Raw genomic sequence first — 15,946 nt, 5'->3', positions numbered from 1 at the left:
TGTCCCCGGCCCCTACTTCAGAGCAGACGGTGTGTGGCGGGGTGGCCGGACATTTTTATTATTATTATTTATTATTATTATTATTATTATTATAGCGCCATCAATTCCATGGCGCTTTACATGTGGAAGGGGTGTACATAATAGGGACAAGTACAATAATCATAAACAGTACAAGGCACAGATAGGTACAGGAGGAGAGAGGACCCTGCCCGCGAGGGCTCACAGTCTACAGGAGGAGAGAGGACCCTGCCCGCGAGGGCTCACAGTCTACAAGGGATAGGTGAGGATACAGGAGGTGAGGGTAGAGCTGATTGTGTGGCGCTGTATCAGACTGAGGGTTATGGCAGGTTGTAGTCTTGTCGGAAGAGGTGGGTCTTTAGGTTCCTTTTGAAGCTTGGCAAGGTAGGCGAGAGTCTGATGTGTTGTGGCAGAGCATTCCAGAGTATGGGGGATGCACGGGAGAAATCTTGGATGTGATGGTGGGAAGAGGAGATGAGAAGGAGATCTTGTGAGGATCTGAGGTTGCGTGCAGGTAGGTACCGGGAGACTAGGTCACAGATGTAGGGAGGAGACAGGTTGTGGATGGCTTTGTATGTCATGGTTAGTGTTTTGAACTGGAGTCGTTGGGCAATGGGAAGCCAGTGAAGGGATTGGCAGAGAGGAGAGGTCGGGGAGTAGCGGGGGGACAGGTGGATGAGCCGGGCAGCATAGTTTAGAATAGATTGTAGGGGTGTGAGACTGTTAGAAGGGAGGCCACAGAGCAGGAGGTTGCAATAATCCAGGTGGGAGATTATAAGGGCATGTACTAATGTTTTTGCAGCTTCTTGGGAAAGGAGTGTTCGGATCCGTGAAATATTTTTAAGTTGGAGGCGGCAGAAGGTGAAGAGGGCTTGGATGTGTGGCTTGAAAGAGAGATGAGTCTAGGATTACTCCCAGGCAGCGAGCACGTGGCACTGGGGAAAGTGAGCAGCCATTGACATTGATGGATATGTCAGGTGGGGGGGGTTGAGTGAGGAGGAGGAAAGATGATGAATTCTGTTTTGTCCATGTTCAGTTTTAGGAATCGAGCAGAGAAAAAGGATGAAATAGCAGACAGACATTGTGGGAATCTGGTTAGTAGGGAGGTGATGTCAGGTCCAGAGAGGTAGATCTGTGTGTCATCGGCGTAGAGATGATACTGGAAGGCGTGGGACTCTATGAGCTGTCCCAGGCCAAAAGGTGTAAATGGAGAACCTCAGGGGTCCAAGAACTGAACCTTGGGGGACCCCGACAGATAGGGGGCGAGATGAGGAAGTGGTGTGAGAGTGGGAGACGCTGAAAGTTCGGTCGGTTAGGTATGAGGAGATCCAAGATAGGGCCAAGTCTGTGATGCCCAGAGATGAGAGAATCTGTAATAGGAGGGAATGGTCTACTGTGTCGAAGGCAGAAGACAGGCCCAGGAGGAGGAGGACAGAGTAGTGTAGAGGGCAGAGGACAGGTCCAGGAGGAGGAGGACAGAGTAGTGTCGCTTGGCTTTGGCGGTTAGTAGGTCGTTGGTGACTTTGGTTAGGGCAGTTTCAGTGGAATGATGGGGTCGGAAGCCAGATTGTAACCGGTCAAAGAGGGAGCAGGAGGAGAGGTGTGAGGACAGTTCAAGATGGACATGCTGTTCCAGGAGTTTTGAGGCATAGGGGAGAAGTGATATGGGGTGATAGTGTGACACAGAGGAAGGGTCAAGGGAGCGCTTTTTGAGGATCGGTGTGATTGAGGCATGCTTAAAGCATGAAGGGAATACACCAGTTGTTAATGATAGGTTGAAGAGATGGGTTAGGGTCGGGAGGAGGACTGTGGTGAGATTGGGGATGAGGTGGGATGGGAGTGGATCGAGCAGGCAGGTCGTGAGATGTGATCTTGAGAGTAGAGTGGAAAGATGATCTTCTGCCATGGTGGAGAAGCTGGATTTGGAGGAAGAAGGCTGAGTAGTTGTGATGAGGGCCTGTGGTGATTGTGGGCCAAAGCTTGCTCTGATGTTGTCAATCTTCTGCTTGAAGAAAGAGGCAAAGTCTTCAGCTGAGATGGGAGGAGAGGGAGGTGGTGCTGGAGGATGGAGGAGAGGAGAGGGAGGTGGTGCTGGAGGACGGAGGAGAGGAGAGGGAGGTGGTGCCGGGGGATGGAGGAGAGGAGAGTGAGGTGGTGCTGGAGGACGGAGGAGAGGAGAGGGAGGTGGTGCCGGAGGACGTAGGAGAGGAGAGGGAGGTGGTGCCGGAGGACGTAGGAGAGGGAGGTGGTGCCGGAGGACGTAGGAGAGGAGAGGGAGGTGGTGACGGAGGAGAGGAGAGGGAGGTGGTGCTGGAGGACGGAGGAGAGGAGAGGGAGGTGGTGCCGGGGGACGGAGGAGAGAGGTGAAAGTGTTGAATAGCTGTTTAGGGTTGTGGGATAGAGAGGATATGAGGGATGAGAAGTAGGTTTGTTTTGCAGCAGTGAGTGTGGACTTGAAAGTGGTGAGAGCTTGTTTGTATGTAACGAAGTGCTCAGTGGAACGAGACCTCTTCCATCTGCGCTCAGCAATTCTGGAAGCCCATCTCAATTCTTTAGTCTGGCTTGTGTGCCAGGGTTGCCTGTTGATTGTGCAGGTTTTGGTGTGTGTGAGGGGGCAGCTAATTCGAGAGCTGCAGAGATGGTAGTGTATAAAGTGGCAGCAGCATCTGCATTGTTTGAAGAAGCAAAGTCTGCGAGAGGGAAAAGGGACTGAGAAAGTGCGTGCAAGTCAAGGTGATTGAGATTTCTGCGGGGGTGTGAAAGTTTGTGGAGGGGGGGTTGTGTACTTGGAGAAGAGAGGGAAGAGAATGTGAGTAGGTTGTGGTCAGACAGGGGGAGAGGCGAGTTAGAGAGGGTAGATAGGGAACAGAGGCGAGTGAAGATGAGGTCCAGCGTGTGGCCATCTTTGTGAGTAGCTGCAGAAGACCATTGGGTGAGACTGAAGGAGGAAGTGAGAGTTAGAGGCTTAGAGACAGATGAGTGGAAAGTGTCAATGGGGATGTTAAAGTCACCCATAAAGATGGTGGGGATGTCGGTGGAAAGGATGTGTAGTAGCCAGGTGGTGAAATGGTCAAAAAAGGCAATGGCTGGCCCTGGGGGGCGATAAATGACAGCCGGTTGGAGGGGGCGTAGATGCGTACGGAGTGCACCTCAAAAGATGGAAGAGTAACAGAGGGTGGTAGTAGAATTGGTGTAAAGGAGCATTGGTCGGACAGGAGCAAACCAACTCCTCCACCATGCTTGTTACTGGGGCGGGGGTGTGAGAGAGTTGGAGACCGCCATAAGAAAGTGCAGCAGGAGAGGCAGCGTCAGAGGGGGCGAGCCGGGAGAGGCAGCGTCAGAGGGGGCGAGCCGGGAGAGGCAGCGTCAGAGGGGGCGAGCCGGGAGAGGCAGCGTCAGAGGGGGCGAGCCGGGAGAGGCAGCGTCAGAGGGGGCGAGCCGGGAGAGGCAGCGTCAGAGGGGGCGAGCCGGGAGAGGCAGCGTCAGAGGGGGCGAGCCGGGAGAGGCAGCGTCAGAGGGGGCGAGCCGGGAGAGGTAGTGTCAGAGGGGGTGAGCCAGGTTTCTGTGATGGCGAGGAAGGAGAGTTTATTAGTGATGAAAAGATCATGAATGTAGGAAAGTTTGTTGCAGACAGAGCGAGCGTTCCATAGAGATCCTGTTATTGGGACTGGGGGAGTGGGGGCTGGGTGGATGGGTATGAGGTTAGAGAGGTTGCGGAAATTTGTGATAGGTTGTGGATGGCAGTTAGATGTGACAATGGGGATGTGGTGAGGAGGGCCAGGATTAGGAGAGATATCTCCAGCAGTGAGGATAAGCAGAGTGTTAGTAGGTGGGAGCAGGCGAGGCCGTGAGGTGGCCGTGTGTGTCTGGAGACACTTGGTGTAAAGTGGAGGAACAGATCTGAGGAGAGGGTGAGATGGGTGGAGAGGATGGAGGGTGAGATGGGTGGGGAGGATGGAGGGTGAGATGGGTGGGGAGGATGGAGGGTGAGATGGGTGGAGAGGATGGAGGGTGAGATGGGTGGGGAGGATGGAGGGTGAGATGGGTGGGGAGGATGGAGGGGGAGATGGGTGGGGAGGATGGAGGGGGAGATGGGTGGGGAGGATGGAGGGGGAGATGAATAGCTCATTACTGGGTGTAGGGATTAGAGGGGAAAGTAGAAAGTGAAGTATTATAGAGGTGAAAGTAAAAACACACACATACATTGTTTACTGTGACCATGTATCCAGTTACCTTCTGGCCTAATTCATTTTCTGCACACTTACGGATCCACACGCCGACAGTGTGGTACAGCTATATAGTGTTAGGCCCCACTCACACTTGCGCTATTTTCACGCAAACGGACTCCGTCACTACTGTATTACAGTTCATTTATTTACAGTGTAAGCGCGACACCATGTGGACACATGCGGGTAGTGCATGAGTCATGCTGTCGCTCTTGCACTGTAAATAAATGAACTGTAAACATTAGTGACGGAGTACAGAAGGGCACACTCTAAGGCTATGTGCGCACTAGAAATGTGAAGTTTCTCAAGAAAATTTCTTGAGAAACTTCTGCCAGTGAAAGATTTCCGGACCTGCGGAAAAAATCCGCACCAAATCCGCATGCGTTTTTGCCGCGAATTTGCCGCGGATTTACCGCAGGTTTGTCCCTGCAATAAATAATAAAGATAATCGATAGACAGATAATGGATAGAGGGAAAGATGGATAGATGAATAGATAGATAGATAGAGGGATAGATAGATAGATAGATAGAGGGATAGATAGATGAATAGATAGATAGAGGGATAGATGGATAGATAGATAGATAGATAGATAGATAGAGGCATAGATAGATAGATAGATAGATAGATAGAGGGATAGATAGATAGATAGAGGGATAGATAGATAGAGGGATAGATAGATAGAGGGATAGATAGATAGAGGGATAGATAGATAGAGGGATAGATAGATAGATAGATAGATAGATAGAGGGATAGATAGATAGATGAATAGATAGATAGAGGGATAGATAGATAGATAGATGGATAGATGGATAGATAGATGGATAGATGGATAGATAGAGGGATAGATAGATAGAGGGATAGATAGATAGATAGATAGATAGATAGATAGATAGATGAGAAAAACCTATATAATGTTCCACCTCCCTGCATTTTCTAAGCTGGCACCCTTTAGTGACTTTCATGTGGCACTTAGGCTACTTTCACACCTCCGGTTTTTGCTATGCGGCACAATCCGGCACTTTGCATGAAAATCGCAACCGGTTTTTTTTGCTGCCGGTTGCGATTTTCCTGCATAGACTTTAATTAGTGCCGCATTGTGCCGCATGGCCTTGCGTTCCGTCCGTTTTTTGCCGCATGCGGCAGATGTAGCCGATGCGGCGGCCGGATGGAACGTTGCCTGGCACGTTTTTTCGTGCGGCAAAAAAAAACGCATCGCGCCGCATTCGGCCGATGCGGCACATTTTTCAATACATGCCTATGGCGGCCGGATGCGGCGCGATGCGGCAATAACCGCATCCGGCCGCCGCATGCGGTTTTTGCCACTGCGCATGCTCAGTAGCATGACGCAAGCGGCAAAAACCGGACTGGCCGCAAAGGAAAAACCTATGCAAAGGATGCGGTGTTTTCACCGCATCCGTTGCATAGCTTGCACAGCCGGATTGAGCCGCAGAGCTCAAGCCGGATGTGTGAAAGTAGCCTAAAGGGTGCTTAGCCTTGTATTTAGCCATAAAATAAATAATTAAAAAAAAATGACGTGAGGTCCCCCCATTTTTTGTAGCCAGCTAGGGTAAAGCAGACGGCTGCAGCCTGCAGACCACCGCTGGCAGCTTCACCTTGGCTGATAATCCAAAACAGTGGGCACCCCACGCTGTTATTTTAAATTATATAAATAATTTAAAACAAAAAACGTGGGGTCCCCCCCATATTGGATCACCAGCCAAGGTAAAGCGGACAGCTGGGGTCTGATATTCTCAGACTAGGGAGGTCCACTGTTATTGGACACTCCCCAGCCTAAAAATAGCAGGCCGCAGCCGCCCCAGAAGTGGCGCATCCATTAGACGTGCCAATCCTGGCGCTTTGCCCCAGCTCATCCCGCGCCCTGGTGCGTTGGCAAACGGGGTAATATATGGGGTTGATGCCAGATGTGTAATGTCACCTGGCATCAAGCCCTGGGGTTGGTGAGGTCAGGCGTCTATCAGATACCCGACATCACCAACCCAGTCAGTAATAATTAAAAAATAGACAACAAAAAAAGTTTTATTTGAAAAAACACTCCCCAAAACATTCCCTCTTTAACCAATTTATTGAAAAGAGCACAATCAATTCCACGTCCGGCGTAATCCAATAAGGGGGGGGGGGGCACGGCGATCCATACCATAGTCGCTGTCCCAGTCAATGAAAAACAGAATGTTCCCCATTGGCTGGGAGAGCAATGCAGTGACCTGAGCTAACATCAATAGGTCAGCTCAGGTCACTGCAGGGGATGACGAGCGCTGCCATCAGGAGCATAGATGAGATCATTACCTTCTGTGATCATCTCCTGTACTGCTGACGTCAGCGCTGTCACTGACTTATCGCGAGAGCCCGTGACGTCACCGCTAGTGACAGTCTCGGGCCGCTCGCGAGTCGGCCCTAGACAGCAGGGACAGCGCTGACGTCAGGAGGCAGGAGATCGTCACAGCAGGTAATGATCTCACCTCCTGACAGCAGCGATCGTCATCCCCGCGGCTCCCAGCACTGCAGGATGTCAGTGTCTGCCTGCGCTGCCGTGTGACAGGCTGCTGACACTGCGGGCAGACACTGACACTGCAGTGCAGGCAGCCGCGAGGCCGGAGCAGGACACAGACTGCACGGGCACCTGGAGGTCGCACGGAAGTGCTTCTGTGCGGCGTCCAGGGAGTGTGACGTGTGTTTCCTCTGCTCCTCTTCCTGGCATAATGACATCGCTTCCTGCAAAACCGCAGGCAGCGATGGGCATTACCGCAGGTAAATCGCGGCTATTCCGGTGGTATACCGCACATCATTGCTACCTGCGGAATACCCCCGGAATACCCCCGGTACCTGCGGAAATTAATGGACATGCACATTTTCTCAAGAAAGTTTCTCGAGAAAATTTTCTCAAGAAATTTTCTTGAGAAAAATCCGCACAGTGCGCACAGCTATTTTTTTTTCTCATTGAATTTCATGGGAAATGTCTGCACAAAGATTGCAGACATTTCTCAAGAAATTTCCGGGGCAAATCCGCGGGTAAATCCGCGGGAAAAACGGTCTAGTGCGCACATAGCCTAACACTAGACAATGTTGCCAAACAGTAGTTAATAAATTATAGTATGCGAGGTGAATGTACTAACTAACATTCAGATCCCCATAAATATTAATTAATAATTGAACGTGGAGAGAATCATAAGTTAAGAGATTTCATTCATCAAATATTATTATTGAATAAATCCTCTCCTAGAATCCTAAATCACATATTAATTCATAAATATAATTAGAAGAAAAAAACAAAGGGTGAATAGGTAGTAGATATTAAACTGACTATGGATTTTTTCTTGCAAAATCGGGCCGCACATAGAGAACAATTAATGATTGATTTATTAGATAACCGTACTGAGGACACAGAAATTAATACAGAAGATGTCATTAGATTGAATGAAGTAGAAAAGAAAAACATGGCTGAATTATTTTCCCAATATGAACGGAAATGTAAAATAGAGATCAATAATCACATTGATAAAATGTTTTTTGACAGATATTTAATAGAAAGAGTCATCCCTAATGAATATAAATTTAATCAACAATGCCCTTTTCCCCAGGATAAAGAATTTATCAAAAGATGGGAAGACTATTCCTTTTCCTTCTCACAGGGATTACTAAAATTAATCAGTAAGAATAATAAAATAGTAGAAGAGGCTTTACAAGATATTAATAAATTAAAACAACAATTAGAGATATACTCTCCCTCAAACGATTACAAAGAAATAGACTTAATTTTGAGAATTACACTCAGGAAATATGAGGAAGAGACAATAAAGAAAAAAGCTATTAAATATCTGAAAGAAAAAAAATGAAATATTTAGGGAATTAGATACTATGGAGGTTGAGGATTATAATGATATAGAAATAATGAACAGCAATAAAATAAAAATGAAACAACAAAACCCAAAACAGATCAAAGAAAAAGAAAAAACTAATGATTTAATTAAACACACATATAAAAGCAATGAACATCCATTAAACGACATGATATCTGAAAAACAAAAAGTATTATGAACAGCATAAATCCAAACTAAAGACTAGTCAGATAAAAAAAGACTATAATGATGAAAAGGATTAAAGAAAAATCTCCCACCCCAAATACAATAGAATCCCCTATAACATTCGGATCCCCACAGAACGAACCCCTTCAGAGTATTAATATAGAGACATCCAACGAGACTGAAAATAGACTAATAACAGAAATAGAAACAGAAAGTAATTTTAATGCAGCACTGACCCCCACACAGATCAATACTAATACATCAACACAAATCAATGAAGTGCAACACAGCAACGATAATATAGTAAATATAGAGTCCACCCATTATCCTAATTTATCCCTATTTACAAGATTCTACACAACTAAATTCAAATACACCGATTTTTCCAATAGAACCACAAAAGATTAATAACCAAAGAAAAAATGAAAACAATATGAAAATCACGCAGTTTTTTCAATTGGCTCCAGGCCGCCACCGCAAGAGAAAAAGAGGAGGAGGGGGTGCAGAGGATGAATTAAATTTAACCGAGGGAGAAAAAGACATGCAGGAGCTGACCCCGAAGAAAACAGATAATACAGCCCAAATAAACGAAATATTAGGACAAACAAATTCTGTTAAAGAAAAAGAAGAAAAAATAGGGATATTCAATATTTCCAGTTATAAATTATCAGATAATGAAAAATCCCTACTTGAACACGGTCTCTCCTTTAGCCCGACCTCAAGCCTTGACAACTTTGCATTATATCTTGATCTAAATGAATTCTTTAAGAAATTAACAGTGCAACGTCACTTTCTAATAGAGGAAAAGGGAAAACAGGGGATTTGCCCCATACAGGGACAAACTGATAATGAAAAATCACCCAGGCAGGTAAAACATGTAAACCCAAAAAATGTTAAAAGTAAATTCTATCCTTTACATCACAAAGGTTCCCATATTGAGACCTTTCAACAGTTAAAGGGGTTATCCGGCTTCTTTGACATTTTTTTTTTATTTCCCTATTGGGCTACATTTGGGCAGGTAAGTAGATAGAGACCACTTACCTGCCCTGCTGTCAGCCCCTCTCCCCCGGCTCAGAGTGGTCATGTGACCGCTCCTGCCGCGATTTTGCTGCTTCCGGTCATTTCATGTCTACATGGGCAGGGCCATGTTGACATGCAAATGTGGAACAGCATGTCACCTCCCTGCTGGGCTGTACAGTGTGATGAGCCCCGCCCCCTTCCCTGCACCCTCCCACACATTCCCCCCGCACCTCCAGTAACCTCCCCCTGCACTGCTGTGGGGTCCGTGACCTGGGGGAGGGGCCTAGCGGCGGCTGCACACGGTGTCAGCGCCAGTACCGGGCCCCCTGCCCAGGATCGCACATTCAAATGTACCGGCATCACAGATCACAGATCACCGATGCCGGTACATTTGAAAGTGCTGATGAGAAGCAGCGCAGCGCAGCTTCTCATCACTGTCCCTCCCGCTGTCTGTGCTCTCTGCAGCACAGCGGTGACGTCACTACTGTGCTGAAGAGAACACAGACAGCGCACGAACGTGCAGGAGCGGCGGGGACCGAGGACGGGTGAGTATGTACTCCACATGTGTTCCCTATGGGGATGGGGGGGGTTGCAGAGCCATGTGTGTGCGTGTACGGTGCAGAGCCATGTGTGTGCGTGTACGGTGCAGAGCCATGTGTGTGCGTGTACGGTGCAGAGCCATGTGTGTGCGTGTACGGTGCAGAGCCATGTGTGTGCGTGTACGGTGCAGAGCCATGTGTGTGCGTGTACGGTGCAGAGCCATGTGTGTGCGTGTACGGTGCAGAGCCATGTGTGTGCGGTGCAGAGCCATGTGTGTGCGTGTGCGGTACAGAGCCATGTGTGTGCGTGTGCGGTACAGAGCCATGTGTGCGCGTGTACGGTACAGAGCCATGTGTGCGCGTGTACGGTGCAAAGCCATATGTGCGCGTGTGCGGTACAGAGCCATATGTGTGCGTGTGCGGTACAGAGCCATATGTGTGCGTGTGCAGAGCCATATGTGTGCGTGTGCGGTACAGAGCCATATGTGTGCGTGTGCGGTACAGAGCCATATGTGTGCGTGTGCGGTACAGAGCCATATGTGTGCGTGTGCGGTACAGAGCCATATGTGTGCGTGTGCGGTACAGAGCCATGTGTGTGCGGTACAGAGCCATGTGTGTGCGCGTGTGCGGTACAGAGCCATGTGTGCGCGTGTGCGGTACAGAGCCATGTGTGTGCGTGTGCGGTACAGAGCCATGTGTGTGCGTGTACGGTGCAGAGCCATGTGTGTGCGTGTACGGTGCAGAGCCATGTGTGTGCGTGTACGGTGCAGAGCCATGTGTGTGCGTGTACGGTGCAGAGCCATGTGTGTGCGTGTACGGTGCAGAGCCATGTGTGTGCGTGTACGGTGCAGAGCCATGTGTGTGCGTGTGCGGTACAGAGCCATATGTGTGCGTGTGCAGAGCCATATGTGTGCGTGTGCAGAGCCATGTGTGTGCATGTACGGTGCAGAGCCATGTGTGTGCGTGTACGGTGCAGAGCCATGTGTGTGCGTGTACGGTGCAGAGCCATGTGTGTGCGTGTACGGTGCAGAGCCATGTGTGCGCGTGTACGGTGCAGAGCCCGATGTGGGGCTGTTATTTGCAATGCTGTAGTGATACCAGGTCAGGTGCTGGGGCAGAATATACTGACAGGGAATGTGTGTGCAGGGGGCGGGCAGGGGGCGGGGCTGGACACTGAGGCGGGGCTTGACCCTGGGGCGGGGCTGGACACTGGGGCCGGGCGGTGCCAGCTGTGACTGGGAGGTTTTGCACAGGAAGTGGTCAGTGCTGGAGCTGAATGTAAACAAGGAGCTGCAGAGAATAAAGGGTGAATTCAAGAGGAACAAAAGTTAGAAAACAAAAAATAACAATGTAGGTGTGATTTATATAACAATACAGCACAGATTAGCTTAACAAAAATGTTTGAGTTTATGTCGGACAACTCCTTTAATACTAAAGGACATCAGAACCATTGTCCCTCCTAAAAAAAGAAATAACCTAACCTATGAAGAAAGAAAGGCCATTACAACATTACGTGAAAATAACAATATAATCATTAAAAGAGCGGATAAAGGGGGTGGCATAGTGATAATGGATCGATCGTGGTATATCAATGAAGGGAATAGGCTACTCCATGATCTAGTGTACTATGAACCTTTAGAGAAAGACCCTTCAGCTTCAATTCTTTATGAATATAAGAAAATCATTCAAGAGGCCCATCAAAAAGGGCTATTGAACAAAAAAGAGAAGAAATTTCTAGATATTATTCACTATTCAATACCATATTTTTATTTTTTACCTAAAGTGCACAAAGATCCTAATAATCCCCCAGGCCGCCCAATTATATCGGGTATAAACTCCATGACAAGTCACCTATCCCACTACATAGATCTGTTTCTTCAAAGTTATGTATTAAAATTAGATTCCTATCTAAAAGATTCCACTCAACTGATTAGAGAGTTGATGGAGCTACCTTTATTAGAGAACAGCACCCTTCTCACATTGGATGTCTGCGCTTTATACAACAATATAGCACATGATAAGGGCTTACAAGCAGAGGAAATGGTACTATCCAGAGACACAGAAATATCTGACCCTCAAAAAAAAATTATTAACAGCAATCGAATTTATATTAGAGAACAATATTTTTACCTTTGAAGGATCCTACTATAGACAAACCAAAGGCTGTGCGATGGGGACGAGATTCGCACCCAGTTATGCAAATATATTTATGGGTGCATTTGAGTCATTCTCCATCGCACAGTCTAAATATGCGAAACATATAATGATGTACCGTCGTTTCATAGATGACCTGTTCCTGATCTGGAAAGGTCCTAAAAATATGGTGGAAGAATTTGTAAGGGACCTTAATAATAATAACTGGGGATTATCTTTCACAGCCACACATTCAGACAAGAAAATACAATACTTGGACATACAAATTATGGTGGATAAGACGGGAAAAATTACAACATCAACCTATTTTAAACCAGTAGATGTCAACAGCTATTTGAGATTTAACAGTGGTCATCTACCCAGATGGATCCAAAATATCCCATACGGACAATACAGAAGAGTGAGAAAAAAATTGCACAGATGATGATAATTTCAGAACAGAATCAAAAATTCTAAAAAAAACAGTTCTTGGAAAAGGGGTATCCAAAAAAACTATTACATGACGCCTATAAGAAAACTAATTCCCTCTCACAAGAGATCTGTATAAAACCCAAAAATAATACTCACACGGACATCAGCGAAAAGAATGACACGACTAAATTCATGAAATGGAGTCTGGTGACCACGTATTGTCAATCACGAATAATTATAGAAAACCTAGTGAAAAAATACTGGTTCATATTAAAGGGGGATCCTGTTTTATCAGTATATATCCCAAAAAAAACCATTATTATATATATAAAAAAAACAAATGTTTGGGGAACATGGTTGCACCCAGCAACACAACAGTAAAATTAAGAAAACCAATAATAGAAAATACTAATAAAAATGGATGTTATCCATGTCAAACATCCAAATGTATGTGCTGCAATGTGATAGCTAAAGGGGCAAAGACTTTCACATCTAAAATTACAGGTGAAACATTTCCAATAAAATTTAATTTGAACTGTCATTCAAAATATGTAATTTATCTGCTGGAATGTCCATGCGGTATACAATACGTTGGACGGACAGTACAAGAAATGCACCAGAGACTGAATAAGCACCGCCATAATATAAGATCGGGATATCAATTACATAGTATTTCCAAGCATTACAATAGCATACATAATAAAGACCCCAGCAAAATATCACTAATTATTATAGACCAAATCAATAGCAATGAACAGGATTCACTAGTAAGATTGATTAAGAAAGAAAGCTACTGCATATTTAAACTGGGTACTTTGGCTCCAGAAGGGCACAATCTAACACTAGACAATGTTGCCAAACAGTAGTTAATAAATTATAGTATGCGATGTGAATGAATGATGTCCAAGTGCAGTGATTTAAACAGATGTGCATGTGTATATATATATATATATATATATATATATATATATATATATATATATATATATATATATGTGTGTGTGTATATATTTATGTGTGTGTATATATATGATAAGGCAAATGTATGAAGGGTGATAATACCTCCCTTTATGTATGCTTTTATATTGATGTTGTAAAGGTTCAGATATTTAAGGGAATATACATTATTTATTACACTTGGTAAATAATTTTTAATACACTTGGGAATTATTTATTTATTTATATTATAATTATTTATTCGATTATATCTAAAAAAACAGCATGGTTTTAATATTGATTATTTTAATAGTACAGTATTTAATAGTATATTGTTTTAATAATACTATATTCTAACTAATGTTTTAATCAATGATAGAGAATTTTTGTTCCCCTGAAATTACTAATGGAATACTCTGATGTGAATTCCAGCCATCAGGGACTTTGAGGGTTAAAATTTCAATGATCAAGTAGCGGCACACCCAAAAGGTCCACTTTTTAATCTATATAAGAAGGTCTTATACTGCTCCTATTATACCTGATGAAAGCACTTCTGCTGAAACGTGTTGTATTAATGGGAGTATTTAAATAATAAAGTACAACAAATAATAGCAGCAGACGTCCTCACTGCGCTATGGATGGACAGTCGGTGTGGCAAAATGGGGAATTTAGTTCTTGAGCTGCTCCACTTTGCCCTCACACACAATTTTTTTCTTTTCAAGGATCAGTTTTATCTCCAGAGGCGCGGCACTGCGATGGGCGCGGCATGCGCGCCTTCGTACGCCAACCTCTTCCTGGGTTTCTGGGAGAGGTTGGTTTTTGGTGACGATGGCGCGGGTGCCAGCGCCCATGTGCAGTGCTGGCTGAGATACATTGATGATATTTTATTTTTTTGGAAGGGCTCGGTGGAGCAGCTCGAGAACTTTATGGGCTATCTAAATCGCAATGATTTCAATATAAAACTTACATATAAGTACAGCAGCAGTAGCGTTGATTTCTTGGACATCAAGATTGAGGTAGGCTCTGACCGCCTCATACAGACAGATGTCCATCGGAAGAACACTTCAGTCAACGCTCTGCTGCATGCGTCATCAGCCCATACCCCATCTACCATCCGTGCCATACCGACTGGCCAATTCCTGAGGATGAGGAGGATCTGTTCGTCGGACCATTCTTTTGAGTCACAGGCCTCAGACCTCAAGCGCCGCTTTAGGGACCGTGGTTATAGCAACCGGGTTATTAAGAAGGGCTATGTGAGGGCCAAGAAGACACCGCGTTCTCGGCTACTCTCCTATGCTCCTAGGATCGAGCCCAATGAGCCTGAACTAAGATTCATCGGGACGTTCAATCATGAGTGGGACACCATGAGGAGTATTTTAGCTAGGCACTGGCCTATCCTATTATCTGACCCCATACTATCGGGACTCCTGACTGGTGCTCCACTCATGACTGCACGACGTTCCCGGAATTTGAGGGATATGCTGGTTGTTAGCCATTACGTCCCCCCTGTCCAGAACCCCTTTGGTTCTAAAGGTCCACTTCTTGGGTGCTATAGGTGTGGCCATTGTCTGGCTTGTAAAAATCTGATCCGCACAAAAACTTTCACCTCCTCAGATGGTCTGAGGTCGTATGACATCAGACGTTATATCACGTGTGCTACCACACACGTGGTGTATCATGCCACATGCCCATGCTCCCTGATCTATGTAGGACTCACTTCCCGTGAACTTCGAGTTAGGATCAGGGAGCATGTGCGTGATATTGAAGCAGCCAGATCAGTGGAGGACATTACACTTCTGAAAACACTGCCCAGACACTTCAGGGCGCATCACAATTGCGACTCGTCCCTGTTAGTGATTCGGGGCATTGATTCAGTAAGTGGCGGATCCAGGGGGGGGGATTTAAAGAAAAAACTAGCGCAATGCGAAGCGAGATGGATCAGTACTCTAGACACCCTGGTCCCTAGGGGTCTGAATGAGACCATCTCCTTCGCGTCCTTCTTATAAATTATTCCGTCATCACCACTTTTGAATGCACTTTGGTGCATTTTTAACCTTTTTGAATTTTTCTTCCTGTCTTTTTTACCTCCTGGTTGTTTTATTGTCCATCCCTTTTTTCTTTCTTTTTTTGTTATTATTTTTATTTGTTTATTTTTTCATTTTTATATTTTATATCTATTTTTTGGCCGCTTTTGTCACATGGATTCTGATTTTCCTGTTTCTTTATACTCAGATTCGGATCCCTAGCGTGTGCTGTCTTTATATTCATGGAATTTCCATCTAAACTACTCATGCACGCTATTGATTGGACTTACGAAACAGTGAATCACATGAAGACACGTCCAATATCTCATACTATGGAGGCTTCCTTATCTGGATTAATGTAGTAATTCTGTTGTGATTTTCGTGTGATAACTTATTGTTGTCCTTCTCTTTGCTCATGTTTTTAATACACTTATTCGTAATTACCGGGGTATCTTTGCAGTACTGTCAGACTGCGTTGTCCTCCGTGCGCATGCGCGTTCCGCTTGGCCTCGTTGCCGGCTGTTCGGCCGCTGTTGTGGCGGCGGCGCGTGCGCGGGAGCTGGATGACGCGTCCCGG

Source organism: Anomaloglossus baeobatrachus, chromosome 6, assembly GCF_048569485.1.
Source record: "Anomaloglossus baeobatrachus isolate aAnoBae1 chromosome 6, aAnoBae1.hap1, whole genome shotgun sequence".
NCBI classification, from domain to species: Eukaryota; Metazoa; Chordata; class Amphibia; order Anura; family Aromobatidae; genus Anomaloglossus; species Anomaloglossus baeobatrachus.
The sequence above is the reverse complement of the archived record's forward strand: the minus strand, read 5'-3'. Positions refer to the sequence as shown.